Genomic DNA, 20,903 nt, shown 5'->3' with positions numbered 1-20,903 from the left:
GCGGGGCCGAGAGAGGCTTTTCCGAGAGGTTGGCTCACAGGAGCGTTGTCCTCCGTGAAGAGTTGGTGGAGGGATGTTTCACAGAGAAGAGGGATGTTGCTCTGGGGCTGATGGAAGAGGAGGAGGAGGAAAAAAGCCATCGCCCCAGGGCTGGAGAAGGAGGTTCCACTGAGGAAGGGTTAGACGAAAGTAGAGCAGTAGGGACTCAGAGATGCTGCTCCTGAAAGTGAGTGTGGTTGAGCAGGGCCCCAGTGCCGTTTCTCCACACACACAGTGAGGTAGTTGCTAAAAAGTCACCCATTTCATGGGGCTGCATTTCATCTTAGTTTAAATCAAGCTCTAAGGCAGGACTGCACTTATAAACCTAAGTGTACTTTTCATGCACATAAACATTTAGTTCCTCCTGTTACGATCTCCTGTGTCTTTTTCTTCTTGCCTTAGCCTCAGTTTTTATGTTCTTACCAACATGATATGAAAGCTACAGCACTTACTTGCTAAATGTTGTGCAATAAGTCTATATTTTGGAATCTCTCACTGCAATCACAGCTTCTGATTGCTACAGAATAAGGTGTGGAAAAGACATTGACATGACTGAACTGAAGAGGAAAGGCCAGGAGAGATTGGTGAGTCATCAAATATGTCTGTAATTTTGTCACAGGTCATGGTGATCACAGAAATCATGAATTTGAATTGTCCGTAAAATATTGGAAATGACTGTAAAAAACACATTTGACTAGGCCTCCCAAACTGAGTGGCATTAAGATTTGGCACATGAGGTCACAACACCACTCAGGTTTGGCCTGTTCATATCTCCATAGGGGCAGGCTGGCCAAACCTGAATGGTGCTGTGATGTGACCCGATGCACCAGGTTGCATTTCCCAGAGCAGGGAGCAAGGCCTAGCTGCATGGGACAGGAGCCTCTGCTGCAGGATTAGTGTGAGGTGAGCTCTCTCTCCAACATGTTCCAGCCTCACCTTCAGTACCTGTGCTATATTCTTGTGTATGTTAATGTAGCAGAACCTACATTATTTAGTGACTTTTCTGTGACTTATTTTTTCCCACCAGTGATTTCCCTACATCCCCCTTGAATTTCCCCAAACCCCACCCCACCCCAGTTTTGTGAACTAGTTACATGCAAACCTGGTGTCTGCACTTTTTGACTTTGTCCTCACACAACTATTTCACATTTGGGGACAATATATACCTTCAAGTCAGCGGCACTGCTATGGGTACATTATGCCAACATTTTTATGGCTGACAGAACAACGCTTCCTTAGCTCTCATTCCCCTAATGCCCCTACTCAACACTGATGATAGCTTCATCATCTGGACCTATGGAAAAAAGCCCTTGAATTCCACCATGATTTCAACAATTTCCATCCCACCATCAACCTCAGCCTAGACCAATCCACACAAGCGGTCCATTTCCTTGATACTACTGTGCCAATAAGCAATGGTCACGTAAACACCACCCTATATCGGAAACCTACTGACCACTATACTTACCTACATGCCTCCAGCTTCTATCCAGGACACACCACACGATCCACTGTCTCCAGCCAAGCTCTAAGATACAACCACATTTGCTCCAATCCCTCAGACAGAGACAAACACCTACAAGATCTCGATCAAGAATTCTTAAAACGACAGTAACCACCTGCTGAAGTGAAAAATCAGATTGACAGAGCGAGAAGAGTAACCAGAAGTCACCTACTACAAGACAGGCCCAACAAAGAAAATAACAGAATGCCACTAGCCATTACCTTCAGCCCCCAACTAAAACCTCTCCAGTACATCATCATAGATCTACAACCTATCCTGAAAGATGATCCCTCACTCTCCCAGATCTTGGGAGACAGACCTGTCCTTGCTTACAGACAGCACTCCCAACCTGAAGCAAATACTCAACAGCAACCATACACCACAGAACAAAAACACTAACCCAGGAACTTATCCTTGCAAGAAAGCCCAATGCCAACTCTGTCCACATATCTATTCAAGTGACACCATAATAGGACCTAATCACATCAGCCACACCATCAGGGGCTCGTTCACCTGCACAGCTACCAATGTGATATGTGCCAGCAATGCCCCTCTGCCATGTACATTGGCCAAACCAGACAGTCTCTACACAAAAGAATAAATGGACACAAATCTGACATCAGGAATCATAACATTCAAAAACCAGTAGGAGAACACTTCAACCTCTCTGGCCATTCAGTAACAGATCTAAAGGTTGCAATTTTGCAACAGAAAAGCTTCAAAAACAGACTCCAACGAGAAACTGCTGAGCTTGAACTAATATGCAAACTAGATACAATCAATTTAGGCTTAAATAGAGACTGGGAATGGCTGAGCCATTACACACATTGAATCTATTTCCCCATGTTAAGTATCCTTACACCTTCTTGTCAAACTGTCTTAAATGGGTCATCTAGATTATCACTACAAAAGTTTTTTTTCTCCTGCTGATAATAGCTCATCTTAATTAATTAGCCTCTTTGGCCTGGCTACACTTGGAGGTCTGCAGCGCTGGGAGTTACAGCTGTCTTCGTACAGCTGTGTAGGGAAAGCGCTGGAGTATGGCCACACTGACAGCTACCAGCACTGCAGTGTGGCCACATTTGCAGCATTTGCAGCGCTGTTGGGAGTGGTGCATTATGGGCAGCTATCCCACAGATCACCTCGTCCCATTTTGGCGCCGTGGGTTGTGGGAAGGGGACGGAAGGCTGCGGGTCATTCCGCTTCCTGTCCCAACGCCCCGTGATGCATCGCTTTGCGTCCCAGCAGTCCCTGTTTTTCCGTCCACGTTTGGCGCCACTGTGACTCCCCCAACGGTTTCTGTGCAGCGCGATTTCTGTGGGAAATGGAGCCCGAACTGCTGAGGACTTTGCTGATGAGTGTCGCCAGCACATCACGTTTGGCAGTTGAGCTATTCCTTAAGCTCCAAAGTGATGAGGAGTCCGACGATGATTGCGAGTCGCCTGACGCGTACTACACGACATTGCTTGTGGCTTTGATGGAAATGCTGAGCACCACAGAACGCCGCTTTTGGGCTCGGGAAACAAGCACTGAGTGGTGGGATCACATCGTCATGGAAGTTTGGGATGACAAGCAGTGGCTGCAGAACTTTCGGATGAGAAAAGCCACTTTCATGGGACTGTGTGCTGAGCTCGCCCCCACCCTGCGGTGCAAGGACACGCGATTGAGAGCTGCCCTGACGGTGGAGAAGCGGGTGGCTATTGCAATCTGGAAGCTGGCAACTCCAGACAGCTACCGATCGGTCGGGAACCAGTTTGGAGTGGGAAAGTCGACCGTTGGAGTCGTTTTGATGCAAGTTTGAAGAGTCATTAATCGCATCCTGCTAAGAAAAACCGTGACTCCGGGGAACGTGCAGGACATTGTGGATGGCTTTGCACAAATGGGTTTCCCTAACTGTGGAGGGGCGATAGATGGGACGCATATTCCTATTCTGGCACCACCCCATCTAGCATCTGAGTACATTAATCGGAAGGGGTATTTCTTTATGGTTCTCCAGGCGCTTGTGGATCACCGTGGGCGTTCCATTGACATTAACACATGCTGGCCTGGAAAGGTGCATGATGCACGAATCTTAAGGAACACTGGCCTGTTCAGGAAGCAGCAGGTAGAGATTTTTCCCAGACCAGAAGATCACAGTAGGGGACATTGAAATGCCCATTGTGATCCTTGGAGACCCCACTTACCCGTTAATGCCTTGGCTTAGGAAACCATATACAGGGAAGCTTGACAGGAGCAAGGACCGGTTCAACTACAGGCTGAGGCGGTGCCGAATGACTGTGGAGTGTGCTTTTGGCCGTTTAAAAGGGCGCTGGAGATCTCTGTATGGGAAGCTAGACTTGGGGAAAAGCAGCATCCCTGCGATTATATCCACGTGCTGTACCCTCCATAATATTTGTGAAGGGAAGGGTGAGACATTCAGTCAGGCATGGACCTCTGAGGTTCAACACCTGGAGGCTGAATTTGCACAGCCAGAGAGCAGGGCTACTAGAGAGGCCCAGCACAGGGCTTCAAGGATCAAGGATGCCTTGAGGGAGAAATTTGAGGCTGAAAACCAACAGTAATGTTTGGTGACTTTCACGGGAGTGAAGTGCAGTGGTTACAATGTTAGTAGGAATCTGTTTTTCCTAAGCTGATTTGCAGTGCCTGTTTCTTTCCTGTTCTAAGGTATCTTTGACTTTCTGCAATAATAAAGACTGTTTTCAAAGCCAAGAATTCATTTATTGAAAAGAAAATAACTTTATTGACAGACGCACAACATTTCAGGAACCTAAAAGGGCAGGGGGGTGTGGTGGGGAACTGTACAGTCACAGGTTTGAATATGTCATGTCTGGAGTACTGTGCAATGACTGCTGCACTTCAGGATGCCTATACTGCATGGTGATGGGGGTTGAGTGCAGAGGGTAAGGGTCGTAGTTCTCAGGGCTGGTTGCTGAACGTACAGGTGTTGGAGGCAGCTGGTGGAGGTAAGAACCTGGATGCTGGGGAAGAGGGTTTGAAGCTGACATTGGGGCACAAGGGAAAGAGCTTTGGGACCGGGGGGTTGGCGCGGTAGTGCTCTGCCTGCATGGCTGCGAGTGCCTGGATAGAGTCCACTTGGCGCGCCAGAATGCTTATCAGCTGCTCTGTGCTTTTCTTCCTGGCCGCTGCATTTCTCTGGTGGATCCAGCTTTCCCTTTCCCTCTCCCTCCAGTCCTGCAGTTTTTTATTCTCTCTGGCAGAGTGATCCATAACTGCTTGCAGCAAGTCGTCTTTGCTTTTTAGCAGCTTCTTCCGCAGGTTTTGGAGTCTTTGAGCTGTTGATAACACGGGCAGCTGAGAAATCAAGGTCGCTTGAGGAAAGGCAAAAAAGGCAACAGTTAACAGAGGCAGCATTGTTTATATCTCTGACAGTTATTCCCACACAGTGAAGGAGTTTATAGTCTTCACTTTAGCATAATTTTCCCATACCAAAGAGAGTGCACATAACCCACAGGAGCCCCGAAATGGTGAGTAAGGGGGACTGATTGCTTCAGGGCTGTGCAGGGATTTCTGTGCACTGGGGAAAGCAAACAGCTGCAGGGTGCACCTACACTGAACACTATCCCAACATTATCCACAGGAGTTAATCCTGGAAGATATCTCGCTGCTGCGGGTCACCTGGGAAGGGGGAGTGATTGCTTCAGGGCTGTGCAGGGGTTTCTGTGCATTGGAGAAAGCAAACAGGTGCAGGGGGCACCTATACTGAACACTTTCCCAACATTTTCCACAGGAGTTAATCCTGGAAGATATCTCGCTGCTGTGGGTCACCTGGGAAGAGCGGGAAGGTCTTCTACAACAATGCGGATTCTGCCCTGGTCCCTATGCAGCTTGCCTGTGTGAAGCAATGGTCCCCCTACCCCTCACGGCACAGTGGCACGGACGCGTTAGCCTTACTGGGACAAGGACCACAGTGGCTCTCCCTGTAAACTTGCGCAAGCCCATTGCCCACACTCTGGCTGAAACTTTTGAAGAGATTACTGAGGCCGATTACTGCGATGTGATAGACCACATCAATGGGCTATTCCACATCTAGGCATGCATGCATGCAGCCCTAACCCTCCCTCCTCTCCCGAAACATTTCCATCCTGAAAATAAAAGCTGCTTACTGGGAACCCGCTCCTCTGCTTGTCCTTCACCAAGTACCGGTTGCTGCGACTGGCTGCCTTCCTCCTGGCTTGAGAAGACCTCCTGGCTGCATGCCTCCTGGGACTCCAGGGTGTCTCCCCCCACCCCAGTACCCTCACTCTTGGTTTCCTCCCCCTCCGCCTCCGCCTCCCCCCCTCGCTCTGAAGTGTCCATCATGGTCCTCGGATTGGCGGTGGGGTCACCTCCAAGTATCGCGTCCAGCTCCTTGTAGAAACGGCAGGTCGTGGGGGCAGCGCCGGAGAGGCGGTTTCCCTCGCGGGCTTTGCAGTAGGCACTCCGCAGCTCCTTCACTTTAACCCTGCACTGCACCGTGTCCTCGTCATGGCCCCTTTCCAGCATGGCCCTTGATATCTGCCCATAGGTATCATAATTCCTACGACTGGAGCGCAGCTGTGACTGCACAGCTTCCTCCCCCCAAACACTGATGAAGTCCAGCAACTCGCCATTGCTCCATGCTGGGGCTTGTTTGGCGCGTGGAGGCATGGTCACCTGGAAAGGTTCACTGATTGCACTCCACACCTGGCTAAGCAAACAGAAAGGGGATTTTTAAAATTCCCAGGGCATTTAAAGAATGGGTCACCTGAGGCCAGGGCAGCAGAGTTTGAACTGACGAGCAGAGTGGCTGAGCAGGCATTCTGGGATACCTTCGAATACCTCTGGAGGCCAATAACAGCGCTTTTGGTGGCCACACTGGTGGAGCAGCACTGCATCACCAGCACTGCAGTCATTATTCCCCAGGCAGAGGAGGAATACAGCCAGCGCTGTATCCAGGGAGGTACAGCGCTGTATGTGCCTTGCAAGTGTGGACGGTTAGTAAGTTGCAGCGCTGTAAAGCCACCACCAGCGCTGCAACTCTCCAGTGTAGCCACCCTTCTTCCCCTCTGAATTGGCAGCAACAAGGGCCAGGTTCAGTATCCAGGGGTTCCATTTCAATAACACAATGCATAACCGGCTCGAGCACCCACCCAGTGACCTGGGACACTTACATACCAGACCCCCCTGGGCGCCTCTAGGAGGCAATACTTCCCCTCTCACAAGCACGGAGTCTGAGTGTAGCAAAATCCTTTTAATAAAGGAAGGAAATAACGTAGCATCCCATTGGAGAAACACCACAAAAAGGATTATAACACAAACTATAAGCAAAAACCCACCTCCAAGTACTTTTGGCAATGTCCTTTCCCCCTTAGGGTCTTAAGCCCAATCACCCCAAAGACCAACAACCCGAAAGTCTCTGGTCAGTGCCACCCCAGAATTCAAAAGTTTATCTGCAGAGTTTTACCCCCACAACCTGGGTGGAAATGGCGGGGGGGAAAGTCCACACAAGGTGTTAAGGGGCACCTTACGTGGGCCAGCGCCAACTGCTCTGCCTCTCCATGGAGTTCTGCTGCAGCCTTCACCACGACCAGCTCCACTATACCAGCTGTGACGCTCCTCCAAATGTCCCTGCAAACCACTTCACTCCGCTCACTGTTCCATGGGCTGCTCCAACATGCTGCAAAATGCTCCGCTTTGCCAGCCGCTTAATTATAGGTCTTCAGGCTTCCCCACTAGTTAACACAGCACTCAGTGATTTCAGCTCTTAGTAGGGAAGCCCTGGTGCTGGTGCACCATTGGCCGAACATGAATTCAGCTAACCGTCTCTAGATGGTCTCCTAATGGAATACAAAATTAGCTCTACTCTTTTACAGTGGAGAGAGGACGCTGTGCAATTGGTGTTCCAGGCCCTCAAAAGGGGCCCATACCATCTGGCACACACACCAATCCTCAACCTCTCTCAAGTCACTGGGTTTTGGAACCCATGTCCCTTGTCTAGCAAGTGTCACTTAATTGATATTGAGACTTCTCTGTCATAAAGCAGTCTCATAGTTCCCCATTCACATAATCAGGTGGCAACGCTTTATTTATCCTGCCCTAATAACAAAGAAATTGGGGATCCCAGAGCTGTCAAAATAACCATCCCAGGCTGCCTTGGGCTATGCGGGCATGCCCATGCAAATACCTGAGATTTCACACTTCCTGAAATCTTTCCACACTTCCCATAATTCACCACCAGATGTCAGGGTAGAGCTCATCCTGACTTTGCTTACATATGCATCTGATGAAGTGGGCTGTAGCGCACAAAAGCTTATGCTCAAATAAATTTGTTAGTCTCTAAAGTGCCACAAGTACTCCTGCTCTTTTTGCGGATACAGACTAACACGGCTGCTAATCTGAAACCTGCTAGTTCTTGTGTTATGTGAAGGATTAAATAACATTTCCTTATTCATTTTCTTCATACCAGTCAAGATTTTGTAGACCTCTATCATATCCTCCCTTAGTCGTCTCTTTTCTAATCTGAAAATTCCCAGTCATTTTAATTTCTCCTCCTGTTTCATACCCCTAATCATTTTAGTTGCCTATCTCTGTACCTTTTCCATTTCCAGTCTCTCTCTTTTGGGTTGGGGTGACCAGATCTGCACATAGTATTCAAGGTGTACACATACCATGTATATATATAAAGGCAATATGATATTTTCTGTCTTATTATCTATCCCTTTCGTAATGATTCCCAACATTCTGTTTGCTTTTTTGACTGCCGCTGCACATTGAGTGGATGTTTTCAGAGAACTATCCACAATGACTCCAAGATCTCTCTCTTGAATGTTAACAGCTAATTCAGACTCCTTCATTTTGTATGTATAATTGAGATTGTTTTCCAATGTGCATTACTTTGAATTTATCAACATAGAATTTCATCTGCCATTTTGTTGCCCAGTCATCCAGTTTTGTGAGATCCCATTGTAACTCTTCGCAGTCTGCCTGGGACTTAACTAACTTGAATAGTTTTGTATCATATGAAAATTTTGCCACCACACTGTTTACCCATTTTTCCAGATCATTTATGAGTATGTTGAATAGTAATGGTCCCAGTACCTGCCCCTCTGGGATACCACTATTTATCTCTCTACATTCTGAAAACTGATAATTTATTCCTACCCTTTGTTTCCCATATTTTAACCAGTTTCTGATCCATGAGAGGACTTCCCTCTTATCCCATGATGGCTTACTGTTCAAAAGTCAATTTAAATTAAATACATTTTTTTAATTATATTTTTTTAGAAATCTAGACCTGTTATGTGTTTTGATGTAACTTGCATTATCCTTATGTTAAATTTGCATTATCCTAACAAAATATTTACTTTATTCATAGCTCTTTGATATATCTCATTGGCCCTGACACACACACCCCCCCCGTAAATTCGAACACCCCCTCTAATTTCAATTCCTGGGGAAACTTCTGTTCCCCACACCTCTGCTGTAAAATTTACTACAAATTTCCATACCAAACTCATAGTCTTAATCAGCAATATAATAATACCTATCTCTTATATAGTGCTTTTCATAAGCCTATCTAAAAGCATTTTAGAAAGGAAGTCAACATTTTTATCTGCATTTCACAGATAGGCACAGAGCAAGGAAGATTGCAGAGTCATGAAGAGAATTCAGGTTTCCTAAGTCCCAGTTTAGTGGTTTATTCACTTGGCTATGTTTCCTATCTAAAGCAATCTAGCAGAAGATGGTTAAAGAACTAGAAATTGAAGCCACGGTGGGAGATAAGATCATTCCATGGCAGGGTTTATAGAAAGAAGAGAGAATCAAGGACAGAGCTTTGAAAGATACCATTGGAGAAAGGTGAGGAGAATGAGAAACAACCATTTGAAAGAGACACAGTGAACCATCAGTGAGGTTGGGAGGAACTGGATGAATCAAAAGCCCAAGCAGAGGAGGGAGTGATTGACAGTAACGGAAAGGTCAACGCAGAAAAAAAATGACAATAAGGTTTTTGGACTTGGCAAGAAAAGTGATCTGAGTGGAGTGGTGCAGAAGCCGGGGATAGTAGATTAAATAAGGAGCTAGGGACAGGGAAGTCAAATCTAAGGTGAAAAATAAAAGGGCATGTTTTTGGAAATAAAAGTGTAATAGGTATGTCTTAGTAGAAGCAAGATGGATCTACACAAGTGATTCTCAAACTTCAAAACATTGCATATCACTTTCAAGACTCAAAAGTATTTGGCATACCACCTTCATAATTGTCATCAGTGATTTTTAGTAGATTGTTATTCTTACCCTATACCTCAAATTTACCCATATACCATATGACTGAGGCCCACACACCACAAGTTGAAAATCAGTTCTCTAAGGAGTTTTTATTATCTAGGCTACTGTATTAAGGTATGCTGTATGAAAGTCGGAAGGAAATAAAGGGGCCCAGGGAGAGGGAGGAAGTGATAGAAAGTGCAACAGAATTCAGATTCATTTGAGGAAAGAGATTTAGAGATGAGAACCAGATAATAAGGACATTTTAAAGATAGAAAGAGTGGTAAAAAAGGAGACAAAGGAGTGTAGCTGTCCGACTCTCAGCCTAGGCTCTACCAAAATCTCTTTGAGTCTCTTGCCCCTGGGTCTCTTATGGGCGCCCCCAGTCCTGGGCAATCTCTCTGTTCCCAGCAGGAGTTCAGCTCGCTCCCAACATCGTTTCTGAATTCCATTACTTCTAGTCACTGGTGGCTTTTCCCGGGTCCTGACACAAGTTAGGAGCAGCCCTCCTGGGTCCCTCACTGTATCAGGATTGTAGTGTTAGTCTGTACCTCAAAGTGTGGGGGAGGGGTAAAGAGGAATGGAGAGAGGAAAGGCTAGCCACTGCCTCAGGCTGGGCTCCCTTTAATACTGGAGCTCCCTAGCAGCCTCTCCTTCTGGGCTAGGATGTTTGGCGCTTTTTAAAATATGGACTCCTGAGGCTATTACCCCCACCCCCACCCCCATCCCGTTTTTTTAGACTTGCTATCTGGTCATCCTATTTTGGGCAGTGCTCTCGTTGTCGAAGGGGGAAAGGGAGAATGTCACCTTTGCCTTTTCCAAGTGGTACATGTTCTGCAGGTGCACGTAATTGGCACTACCTGGGTACAGGAATACTTGGTAGCCTATCACTGGGATGTGGGTGTGTCCCATCACAGGGAGGAAGTTCTGATGATGAAAAGGAGAGAAGGGTGTGAGCAGAGAATTCCTGCCAAATAGCCTTTTTTCTTTGAATTTTTTAGAAAGATCCTACTTAGAAAGGAAAGAGGGTTTGAGGAAGGAATCGAAGAGAAAAATCATTGGTGTTGTAGGCATTTGAGTTAATCGAGATGAAGAAATAGAAGAAAGATGTAAAGGATAATGGCAGAATGGAATGGAGAATAACATGTAGTGGAGAAATTCCATTAATTATCATATTTAAGTTCAATGTACATATTTATAATTTTACAGTAGTAGCTAATTAAAACATCCACTGCTATGGTATTCTCCAGATAGCAGCCTTTTTACTTACAAAACAAACACACAAAAATAAATGAATAAAAATAAATATTTTCAGTAAAGCAGAATTAGGGAGACCACGCAAACAAAACCACCATGTGGGTATTTTATGAGGTGTTCTGTACCTCTCAGAAAGTGTCCCTCTTTAGGTCCAGGGTAGAAACAGGTGGATGGGTATTTTACAAGGGATGTCCAATACCTATCAGAATGTGCAGTTGTAAATTGCTTGCCAGGAAAAAAAAAACTGATTGGCTGGCACATGCTTAATGTAGGCAAACCACCCCTTGCCACACTGTGGCATAAAAGGCAGTAAGATTTGGCAGCCATATTAGGTATTGGCAAATGTGGCCATTTTAGTGGCCATCTTAGTTAAGGTCAGGAAGCCCATAGAATTTTATGGATGACAGCCATCATAGTTAAGGGCAATAACGCCACACTGTATAACCATATTGAATGACGGAAATGGAAAGGAGGGCACAATAACATTTCTCTTCCTAGGCAATTGGTATTTATTTGAGGCCGATGGAATTAAGTGGCAGTTGAGTCATGTCCACACCTGCCTAACCTCCTGGTCTAAATCTCTCAGGATATCAGGGAGTTTCTCAGGTCCTAAGGACTGCCTCAAAATCTCAGCATCTTTTGCTGCAGTGGCTCCCATGAATTCCAAATTAACTATAATCATTCAGGGAAAAGATCTGGGTGTTATGAGTGGAAAGATCTGATTATTGTACAGTGATGATCAAAATGGCAAACAAATTATTTGGATGTGTAATGAAGAGGTATTCACACTGGAAGTTGTGAGCATTTGTCTGGGAGTCATAACCACCTTGCCTTTCTCAAACTGCAAAATGGGAGGGGGCTATAGCTTGATCATAGCTAAACGGGTGGGATGCTGCTGACATGCAGGTCCTGATATGGAAAATTGGCCTGCAGTATAGAAAAAGTTCAGAACTCCTGGTGTAAGAATGATGTAGAAAATAATATTATAGTGCTATTATATAAACCAGTAGTACACACTCACCTGGAACAATAGTCAGCCAATGTCAAGTAAGACACAGCAGAAACAGGGGGGGTCCAGAGATCAGCAATTATATTGAATAGCAGCATGGAGAGACTTCCTTATGGAAAGAGATGAAAATAATAGGATTTAAATTTAGAGAGGAAATGGATAAGGCCCCAATCTCCCAAATACTTACACGTGTTTATTTTACATCAGTGGGGCCTGCTTACTGTATCTGAGAGTCTGCATCTTTTCTAGTGTGTTGCTTTCAAAGCAGTGGTAACCGGTGGGTTCTAAAGAGACAGATAGTGGGACAATGTTTTCCATGATGGGCCCCTAATTCTGGAACTCACTCCTCACCCTGGTTTAAAAGGTCCTGATTTTTGTTTGTTAATTTCTTGGTTTTCATGGTTTTTTTAAATTTTGTTTTAATTTTCCACACATACTGCAAGTTCCATCTATATTTGCAAGTATTTGAGGAGACATCAGTTTGAAAAATGTGATGATTGTATGCGGGAGGTTGTTTTGGTAAGGTAATTTGGAAGTTTGTAGCAGAGCTGGGAATTGACAGAGATCTGCATCCTAGTCCAATACTTTTACAAGACCAACTTTCCTCAAACCCAAGCTATACACAGCCAGGCATTATTTCAGGGTAACAGGCAAATACATTTCCTATGAACCGTATTACAGATAGTCTGCGTGTTCAAACTGCAAGAATATTTTGTTCACAAAAATCTTCCGCTATCCGCTAGAGGGTTGAAGGGAGATGTGGGCAATCAAAAATATTTAGTATGTGTGGAAAGTATACTATCTTTATTGTAAAAAGTCTCCTTTTTTGCTGCTATGATGCAGTAATTGGAAACGTAATCAATCTTTGCTTAGGTAGCAGACGTGCTTTCACAAAAATAATGAAGGGGAAACAGCATTGTGACATATTGGTCACCTCCTCTGTCATTTGTTGAAATGTTCCTGTTGCGGTACTTAGTAGAGTAGCTAGTATTATCTGAATGCATGGTAATTCAAGCCTCCAGAGTCTCTATGGGTGCAAGTGAAGTAGTAGCAGAGCATATGAGTCTATATCAGTTCTGAATTGTGCAATGATCCAGTCTGAATCCCTGAAGAGCTTTTTGTCTGAGAGCTGTACAACACAGATGCATGGCCTACAAATATATTCTGGAGTAGGCTGTCACTTTCTTTGCTGATGCATTGGAAATGTATGATGAAAGAACATGTCCCTAGAATGCTAATCTTTGTTTGGTTGCAGTGACAGAGAAATATTTACTAATGGGGTATTTGCTGTTTTAATGGTTGGTGTTGACTGATAAAGGGCCAGATTGTACTTGGCATTTATGCGGATAAGTATGTGTTGGGGAAATAAAGAAGCCTGTCACAAATACAGTACATCAGAGAATTGGTCTACACTTAAAAGTTTCACCAGTACAGTTATTGGTTAGGAATGTAATTTTTACCAACATAATTATGCCAGTAAAAGCCCTAGTGTCTGTGGATGCAATTATACCTGTATAATAATGCCTTATACTGGTATGACTTATTCCATTTCCTGACACTCAGCAAGTTATACTGGTATAACTGCATCCACACTAGAGGACTTTTCCCATTTTAAGTATATTGGCATAGTTAAATCATCAAAACTTAGGTCCTTAGGGCATGTCTACATACCTTTGTTGTATCAATTTAATTATATCAGTTTATAAATTATAATTATAGCTATTTACTGAAACAATCTATACTAGTATAAACATCTTTATATTGATATAATGTATCCACACTGTTGCAGGCACAGAGGGTGCCCAAGGCAAGCAACACTGGTTCGTGCCTGGAGTGCTTAGCACCAATGAACACACACCAGGGTGGAGAAGCAAGCAAAGTTTATTTGAGATCTCAAAGCGGTGCTGGGAGACTTGACATGCCTCAGATCCAGCACCCCTACACAAGCGGCTTTCCCCTTTTTATAAGTTTTTTTTTCTCTTTCTTCTTTCTCCCCCCTCCCCCCTGTAGCAATTACATAAGCGCAGGTGCATTAAGTAATCTTGGCCGCGGCAGCTCGTTAGTAAGTTTTCCTTCTGCAAGTTATCTTGTCCTTCTGCTAAAGGTGCACAGGCCTCATTATTTCTGCTTTAGACCAGTTAGAACTGTTGCAACTGATAACAGCTGTTACACCTGGCCTTTTAGGTCGATTAAAGTTCAAACATGGAGGGACTTTTGTCTGCTGAGGCCTAAAACCAGGAAGGCTCCATACCCTTGTGGCCTTCCACCCTCCCAAGTTACTTAGGGTTATGCTTAGTGACACCAACAACTCCCTCCTTTGAGAATACTCAACAAACTTTTGGCTGAGTGTTCTCACATTTAAAGGATAACATGTGATTTAGCTCTAGGGAGCTGAAGTGCTTTACAGCAAGCAAGCAAGAGAAGAGTAACAATATACAACACCACACCAGTGTGCAGGAGGTGAACAATGCCTCCCAGGTTGAGTAACCAGCCCCAGAGGGAATCAGAAATAGTGTGTTTCCTTTCATTCATCCCCTATAAGGGCGCACACCCCGCCCTGGGAAGCCACACTTCCACCCAGGAAGTGTCCATGTATGTCTCGATGATCACAGATCAGATGGTATTTCTGATGTGTCTGTAAGGGCAGTGGGCCAAGTCTGGTACTCAAGATCACTCCAAATGGCCATCAGCTGGTCATTCAGGAAATCCCAAATTCCTAAACATACTAGATCCCACTGCAATGCCTTCCCAGCCTCAGTGTGATATTCAATACCATCTTTCCTTGGTGTAGTACTATAATACACCTGTTATTTAACTATTCTCAGGTACTTTCAAAAGGCATCGACATTAATAGCATAGGAGGGGGGTTACATTATTAGTCACTCTCCAGGACACAGGGTGCAGCCTGTAGAATAAACCCCAAGCTCCAATCAATACCACATTCCCAAGCATGGGTCCCAAAAATGTCCTCCAGCCAGTGTATAATTCTTCGTTTCTTCACCAGGGTCAGTTCTTAATGTCCTTTCTAGTCAGGAATTCCTGGACTTTGCCAATTTCTGAGTGTTCCTTTTTCTTTCCCGAAACAGTCGTGGTTCAGCATCCTACAGGGCAGAGATTACTAGCACATTACCCTGTAATGGTTTTGATTCTTCTAGAAAAATTCAAAGGCACAGTAGATCTGTCAGTGGACAAGGGAGAGGTTACTAGCACTTCACCTTGTACTTTTTCCCTGCTGTCCAGAAGGCACAGTGGAGCTAGAAGGCGAAATAGGCTAATCATCAGTAGGAGAATTCTCCCGATGTGGAGGGGTCTTTTTGCAGTGACAATCTTGGGTCCAAGCAGTCAGTCTTTGGCACTTCACAGTGGTGTTGGTAGGTAGCAGGACTTAATAAGGGCCTTTCCAGGGTGTAGCCAGAGCAGTCTTTCATTGGTGGACCTTTACATCAATCCCATCTCCTGGTTCCAAGGAGTGGCAGGGCTGCTAGGGTCTTTGGGTAGCGTTTCTTTACCTGTGAGAAAAGAAACTTAACACATTTCATTAGTGCCTGGCAATGTTTTGCAAATCTCATAGCTGCGTGGGCAAATTCAAGCCCTCCTTTTCCTGGTTGTTAGCCAAGTCTTAACTGTGAGCAGTGTCCTTGAATGGAGTCAGTGTCTTATCTATAGCCTGAGCTTGCTATTTTATTTTATTTTTTTCAGTTAATTCATTCTGTTCTTTGTCCTTTTTCCCTTCTTGGCTTCTTTTAACGTGCAAAGGAAACTTCCACTTTTTACTTATATACCTTTTTCCCAACAATGAAGACATAAACATTGTCATTATACAGTACATTAGACTTATTATTTAATATATGCCACACACACCTTTTTACTAAAATAACCTTATTACAGAGTTTTGGAGCAACAAGCTAGAACAAGCACACCTACTTTGAGGAGTTCACTCAATACAACCTCTAGTCCAATAGCCTTCCACCATCCCCAGCCCTCTGGCTAGAAATCTGAGGTAGCCAGAAAGATCCCATGTACAATATGGGGAGTGGGTTAACTTTTCACATCTTTGCTTTCAAAGACTGTTGGTATGCAAATTTTAACAACAATTTTTGCAATTAACAACTTGGCCAATGAAGTTTCTTTTCCTTACTTAAGGAAATGCATTAGACTTTAGTATATCACATTCTCCTGATTTATCCAAACACTTTGTATTCCAAGTTGAACAAGACAAGAATCTGCATTTTAATTTAACCTTTTTGTTTAATTTTAAAATAGACAATTCTATGAAAATATTAAACACAACAATTCCGGCCACAAGACAAACACCACAGGACAGAACATAGAACACATGGCCTCAAGTTTCCTCTGGTTATCTGAAAGACAAAAAAACAGAGGTCTACCCACCCCTTCTGGGCAGACAATCATCGCTTGAAATATACAAATACCCTTGTTGACTTCAGGCAAAACAGAGGAATTACCCCATATTTTCTTGTATTTGTTTCATAGGCAGCCCACGTTTTCAATTACATAACACTGTATACATTCTTCAGCTAATTCAACTAAATTGTTCATAGCCAAACCAAATGATTGCAATCCAATAATTTCTTTGCCTGAATTTATTTACAAACATTTCACAGACACCAAGAACTTTCTTCTTTAGCATTTTTACAAAGTTCAACTGCTGTTCCTTCCAGCAACTACAGAGTTAACTTTTCACTCTCCCTTAAATCACTTGCTTGTCTCCCAACAGCCACTTTTATCAACTTAACTCACCATTCCAAGTAAGTCCTGGGTATTTGAAATCCTCATGCTTACATTTACTGACTCCTTCCTTCCACTACACCCTTAAAGTTTTCCAATCTGTTTTCCAATCTCTCTGTCTGTTGCCTGCCCGCCTGGGCCAGATTCTGCTTTTCTTGCTGAACCTTCCCTTCCATGGGCACCAACTTGTTCCACTACCAGTTTAGCTAGGAGGGTGGGCTTCTCAACTAGCCCCCACCCCTCCTGGTCTCTTCCCTTAAACATTCTTACTCACAAGACTACTCGAGTCCTCCCTCGTGAGGCTTGTCACCTGGACAAAAACACATGGCTCACTGGGCAAAGGCCATTTACTTAACCTATAATCCAAACCCCTTTAGAGGGTTTACCCAAAGACCATCCATCTGTCTGCTGACACTTAAACAGAAGAGAGAATTACACAGAGCAGAGGAACTTACAGTCTAAGCCAGGCTTTCCCACTTCTATACACTGACCGCTACAGGGGACGGGACAGAAGGATCTCAATTCGACCTCAGAGCTTCCTCGCACGCATGGCTTCCACTCTGAGGAATTACGAACGAGAGGTTCAGTTCCGCCCACACTCCTAACACCCAAATGAACAGAGCAGAAAAACAACAGTAACCGGTTAAACAGAAAAGAACCAGAACCAGATAGCGTTTTCTTATCCTATTAGGACTCACTTTTACTCATGCAGTTCTCAACATATAACACCAACCGTACCAAGCAAAGCAAACATAAAATAACAAGGGTAAAACAAATAGATGGTGTAAATTCTGCAGGGCTCCCCCCTTCTTAATTGCTCACCAGACTGTGACAAATTTCTGTTACCAATTTATCCCTCGTGTCAGGTGATCAGGCTGACACTACAGGATCATTGGGGGAAGATAAAGAAAACACACCATATGACTGAATTTTTAAAGCTCCAATAATAAAACAACAACGGAGAGTGTTGGGAATGCTCCCTCATCACTCAGGAAAATATTAATGCCCCAAGCCCGAAGCGCCTTTCATACTCACACACGTATGTCCAGACTGGCCACTTCTCTGTATAATGTTCAGAGAAGAGGGAGAGGTGGACGGGAGATTATCCTGTATACAGCTTGTCGAGAATTTCCAACATGCTTCCGCTCTTGGGAGGGCTGTTCTTTTACACCCTGGATTCTCCTGCAGTGTCTCTTTCAGAGATTCCAGTCCAGGTCGGCTGCCTGTGGCTTCTTTGGTGTCACCAAGCCACACCAGCTCCGGGGTCACAAAGGCACACTGTTGGATCTTACTGGACAGTTAAGCTTTGCAAATGTAATCTCAGTTCTGTAACTTGTATTGCCTTTGGTTCGCCTCTGTCTATATTTTTTCCTTCACAGCCAGCTGGGGCCGAAAGCAGTTTTTCTTTGTACTTAGCATAGTCTGCATTGATTCTTGATCTTGAACGCAGAGCAACCCCCCCCCATTCCATCCCTGGGCCAAGATGATTTTAAAATTAACCCGTTCCTTTCCTCAACAGACAAATTTGCTCACACTGTGTCAGGGCTTTCTGGTGATTAAACGCTCCTCTTAGATGTATGATCTTATCTAGATTGAAGTACTTTCTAGTTGGCATTGTTTAGATGGATTTTCATGCGTGTAAATATTCCAGTTCTCTAAATACCTGCAGGTTGTTGAACCATAATGTACGTACATGTAATATGCTGGGGTACCCTTAGGGGGTGAGATGGAATGTTTAGACTTCCCCCCTGCCATTTTCCACTTACACACACTGGGAGGGTGCCCTGTCCGCGCTAGCGGCTCATAAACTAAGGATTTTTCCCTACAGGGTACTCACACAGGAGAGGCTAACGAAGATGGCCACGACCCTCCTACACCTCCCTTCAGCAAAGAGCGTCGGCTAGTCTCTGGGAGACGGCGCCGCTTACTCTGATTGCATCCAGTGAGATGATCAGACTGTCAGTAGCCCACACGGAAAGGAAAGGGGAAGGGAAGATGGGTACACACACTCCTAGACCCAGGCAGCTTCCTCACCGGACGACGCCAGGCTGAGTCAGCCCACCATGGGTCGGACCTCCTAAAGATCCACTAGTTACCAGGCTTGCGTTAGAGTAGTCCTGGTCACGAGCTTTTGCTTTACAGGGTACTCTGGGCATCTTCCGGTCACTCACACTGGCCCCCAGTACCATTCTGCATCTGATCTTGCTTTTTAGCAACAACAGGGAGAGAGTGCACTAGGACATAGGGTCTCCCCTTTCTAAACAGGTCCCTCCTTTGTCTCTGCACTATCCCTAACCTGCTTTTGAATCCTTGCATTCCGCCAGACAGGGGGAAGAACAGGAGCTACAGTGGGGGATTTTTACAAGAGCTCTCCATACAAACAGCTTCAGAAGCTACCCGTTCACTGACAAAACAGGAGTAATTGGAGGATCGTGTTATAATTAAGTGATCCTTCCGGTGGCCACCTTTCTGGTCCTCTAGTTGATATTGAGGCCAGTCTACTATACAGAACTTTTTAGTTTGCTTTTAGTTAGTGGATCTGATCCAAACACTTCCCAATTCGCTAGAATGCATTCTAAGGGTGTACACCATGCCCTGCCTGTACTCTGTCCCTGCCCCATATCCTAGGGTGACACTGGGCGCCCCCAGGTCTTAACAGGCAAAAATCCAGACCACTGGACTGTTCCTACCTTATCCAAGGGACCGGTTCCTCACCGTCGCCCTCAACTGCTTCTCCACTACTCGAGCGCGTTGCACCGTTGTGCCCTCTGGGGTCGGTTGAACTGCGTCTCCGCTGAGGCCCCCGGTGAAGTCACCGGTGCACACTGGGCGTCGGTCATCGCCGCGATCCGCCAGCCACCAAGAGGGGTCCAGGCAAGGCTGATTTTAGCCTCGAGGCCCACCCAGGGACGCCAAAACTGTTGCAGGCACAGAGGGTGCCCGAGGCAAGCAACAGTGGTTCGTGCCTGGAGTGCTTAGCGCCAATGAACACACACCAGGGTGGAGAAGCAAGCAAAGTTTATTTGAGATCTCAAAGCGGTGCTGGGAGACTTGACATGTCTCAGATCCAGCACTCCTACACAAGCAGCTTTTCCCTTTTTATAAGTTTTTTTTTCTCTTTCTTCTTTCTCCCCCCTCACCCCCCATAGCAATTACATAAGTGCAGGTGCATTAAGTAATCTTGGCCACGGCAGCTCGTTAGTAAGTTTTCCTTCTGCAAGTTATCTTGTCCTTCTGCTAAAGGTGCACAGGCCTCATTATTTCTGCTTTAGACCAGTTAGAACTGTTGCAACTGATAACGGCTGTTACACCTGGCCTTTTAGGTCGATTAAAGTTCAAACATGGAGGGACTCTTGTCTGCTGAGGCCTAAAACCAGGAAGGCTCCATACCCTTGCGGCCTTCCACCCTCCCGAGTTACTTAGGGTTATGCTTAGTGACAACAACAACACTACAGATTGCGTTATATTTAATTATGTTATAACTAATTATATTTGTTTCCACACAGTAATATAAAGCCAGCATGACTGGTCTGAAAATCCTGTTAGCAATGAGGAAGAAGTGTTTGGCATTACTCTGCTGAGGAGAGTGGACTTTCATACCTTCATGCCTCACTGAAATTGAGGCTTAAGGGCACATGGCCTGCCAGAATGGGACAAGAGAGTAGCTGCCACTGAGAAATAACCAGTGTAGGTTTGAATCCTAAAGTTGTATAGATCTGAGGAAGTCCCATCCCATCTGCTGTACAGGACAACTAAGCAAAATGATAAAAACAGGGCATCTATTATGTGTGAAATGTTTGTAATGATATGTACAAGGGTAGTTAGAGGAAACTATTGTTGTATTTAGAAAAAATATTAATTCTTGAAAAAATAAAGTAGCATTTAAAAATATTAATATGTTTGTTGCTTTTTTTCATTTCTTTAAAGACACACTGTCAACCTGTTAAGGGCTCACACTTTCCTTTCCTTAATGGAAAGTAAAACCCACATAGTGCACCTGGAAAAGGATTTTTTAATAATATCCCCATTCACAAACATTTGTTAGCCTGGAATTATGGTTGGAAAAAAATCTATCAGTTCAGGGAAGAAACATAAAACCCTGAG

General features: G+C 44.8%; 1 long non-coding RNA gene across 1 annotated transcript; it reads left to right on the top strand.

The window, feature by feature from the left end:
* Nucleotides 1–3: 3 nt before the first annotated feature.
* LOC115655642 lies at nucleotides 4–20,694 on the top strand. The gene is made up of 2 exons (XR_004001443.1): nucleotides 4–623; nucleotides 20,306–20,694. It is a non-coding gene; the product is annotated as an uncharacterized LOC115655642 (long non-coding RNA).
* The last annotated feature ends 209 nt before the right edge of the window (nucleotides 20,695–20,903 follow it).

This window comes from Gopherus evgoodei, chromosome 7 (genome assembly GCF_007399415.2).
Source record: "Gopherus evgoodei ecotype Sinaloan lineage chromosome 7, rGopEvg1_v1.p, whole genome shotgun sequence".
Taxonomy (NCBI): Eukaryota; Metazoa; Chordata; order Testudines; family Testudinidae; genus Gopherus; species Gopherus evgoodei.
The sequence above is the reverse complement of the archived record's forward strand: the minus strand, read 5'-3'. Positions and strand labels throughout refer to the sequence as shown.